Below are 3,184 nucleotides of genomic sequence, written 5' to 3' on the forward strand. Positions count from 1 at the left end.
AACTTTTTTTAATGTTTTAAAGATGCATTTTACAAAACCCTTTGAAACATAAGAGGTCAGGAACAGTTTTTTAATGTTCTGTACTTGAACACAGCAAAGGAAACCTGACTGGAGGCTGGGCTCTCTGTTCTGGGTGTCTGAAGTTAGATCAATAGTATCTGAACCCAAAGGGAGTCTCGTCCCCTTAGGTATCTTCTACGCTCTTTCTTTCCAGCCCCAATGGACTCCGTCCAATATTTTTTGCTACCCTACACATAGCAGAGCCCCAGAGTTGGCCCTGAGGTTTTCCCCCTTTTCCCAGCGAGAAGCATTGTTTCTGAGACAAGAACTGCTGTTTTCAGTTTTGAGTTAGGATTATAAGTGAGTTCCATTTGTGTCTCTGTAGGGTATCCTGACATCTCCTGTGGGAGAATTTTCAGTTCTGCATTTCAGCAGGGAGATACAGCAAGGAGAATAAATACACAGCCCTCCTATTTGTTTTCTGGTTATCGGGTGACGCCTGCTGGCCAATTTGAGATGTTACTGCCTTTTCTAATTTTGTCTTGGCCTTCCGCATTCAATTCCAGCCATTCGCCTGTAACTGCCACTTTCCAAGATTCTATTCACCTTTACTTAGTTGTGATAGCTTCTATTAATACCTGTTGTGCATTAAATGTCACTTGTATTGCATTAAACTCAGAGTTTTTGGAAACTGCTCCCCATAAAATGATTAAATCCATAGCAAAGGAAAACATCTTTTTGCTATAGTCTGTGCTAGTGAGTCAATGATTCAGTGAACTCATGCTGACAGAGAAGATGACAATTTTTATATTTTCTTGAGAAACACTAGTCGGCAACAAACACAGAGACTGCCACATTTTGAAGTCCAGCTGGCAGCACAAAACAACATTTGCTTAACTCCTCAGCCCAGTGCTCTCATTGATTGAACATACATAGCTACCCAACCATAGCACAAGGTAATCTATGGCTTACACAGCCAGAAAGGACTTTGAATAAGGTTGAAAACATCCCATTTTAGAAATCAACTGCATTCATCTACTAAGTACATTTTTGTTTAGCGCACCTACTGTGTATGTAGAAGGCTTCAAATAAGGTAGGGAAGAGAATGGGTAATAAACAGAAAATATATGAATACAGTCATATCTCAGCTACAACAATATTAAGTCTATATATTTTGAGCCTCATACCTGTTCGTATGTGTTAAATAATTTATTTCAGTGAATCTCAGTGTCTTCTACAGAGTTTCTCATTTATTGTACAATGAGAGTAAAATGATAACATATACTTAATTCCCTTAGTATTGTAATGACTAGCAACACCACCTCCCCTCCATAATTCACAATAAATAAAACTGCATCTTTAAAAAAATTGTACTGTATATTCCTATGGATAATATCAGCCACTCATCCTAGCCAGAGCCAAGATGGAAGATTGGGCACTTACTGGCTGTAGAGGGGTGTGTGTGTGTGTGTGTGTGTGTGTGTGTGTGTGTGTATACATATTCCACATATACAACAAATGCTGACAAATAAATGCTCATACCTTAATGTGAATGGCAGAGTCACACTGATAACTAAATAAGTTGATAGGATTTAAATGAGACACTGCCTGTTACCTTGTGATTTTGCTCTGTTAAATTTTAGGCACATACAACATATCGCCTCCCTCTCTTTAGACTTTACAAACCAAGCTATTATTTATTCTATTTATTCATACTTTCTCTTGAAAAGTCTATCCTCCACAGACTCTGAAATACTTTTGTTGTGTGGGTTTTTTCCCTCTGAATTCCCATCTCTGTTTGCCTTCATCTTCCCGGCAGTGAAATGCCTCAAACTGAATACAATATCCCAGGCTTTTTTGAAAGGTCTTCATGACTTTCTAATAGTAAAGACTTTGCCTAGGTTTTGAAAATCAGCCTGTTTAAAACATAAACTCACAGCCTTATCCATTTAAAGTCTTGCCACACTTCCTTTTTATTTATTCACATGCCTCTTCCACTCTCAAAGGTCTTTCTACTCTATGTGGTTTTTATAACATCTTGACCCTTTCAGCAGACATTAATTTAATTAAATATTTCTGCTTCCCTGTGTGTTCTCGCTTGAAGTTTTCGATTTGTGTTGATGTCTTCCTTTTAACTGTTCCTTTTTTCCATTTACCAACATTTCAGTGACCCGTAGACCTTTGAGAAAATATTTGCAAATCTACACTGACTTCTTATTTATTCATGGCTCCTTTCAGCAGTGTTCTTTTTTTTCAAGGAGCTCAAAACCACTAACAAGAGCTAAGGTGATACTCAAAGCACACCTCTGATAACAACTAAAAAATAAAGGGAGAAGGAAAAATTGAAAAATATTTTAAGAATCCTAAAGATACTCAGTCTTGACTTAAATTATACATTATAAGGTATATCATTCTTTGTTCAACGAAATGGTGTAGTCTTTTGGCTATAATTCTTTTTCCACCTAACTTAAGAATTTAAATTTTCACCAATTTCACAAGAAGTGAATTCTCTAAATATGGTGGAGTTTATCTTAATAAAAATCTTTTTTTAAAAATACCCTGCTCTGCTGCTTCATTTTATCATTCCTCCCCTGAGAGTGTCAGTGAAAGTGTACGGAACAACCTATATCTCGCGTACACATTCGGCTGAGCCTGGATAGTGGCTAAGCTTCCCTGCTGTTTTTAATCTTTGGCTTTCTCTTTCTTCTGATTAAGGTATAGATACTTCCTAATCCTAGCTTTAGCCAGACTGTACACAGACTAGACCATAAAGTTTTCATTTTTAATAGGAAAATATCTCATGGTTGATGTGAGCTTGTCTGTTCCTTCTTACCTGGCAGAGGCCTGTATAGATAAGCTCCTGATTCCAAGATTATCCACCTATCATCCTATGCTTTCAAGTACTGGGAAAATGAAAAGACACTTGACTCATATCCACCCATCTCTACAGATAATTACGTAGGGACTCTGATTTTTATATCCATAGTATTTACAACCAATTCTAAACACTGTAACATAGAATCAGATTTGTACAAGTAGGATGGAGCTTGTCCACCCCCCTTTACTATGGGGAAGGGCTAAAGTATAGCTACAGAAGTTAAGTGACTTGTCCAAGGTCACAAAACTTGGCTGATGACATAGCTAGGATAACATCAAGTCTTCATGTATTTATTCATACATGTGC

The sequence above is a fragment of the Herpailurus yagouaroundi genome, unplaced genomic scaffold (assembly GCF_014898765.1).
Source record: "Herpailurus yagouaroundi ecotype Mexico unplaced genomic scaffold, PumYag 28, whole genome shotgun sequence".
Lineage (NCBI taxonomy): Eukaryota > Metazoa > Chordata > Mammalia > Carnivora > Felidae > Herpailurus > Herpailurus yagouaroundi.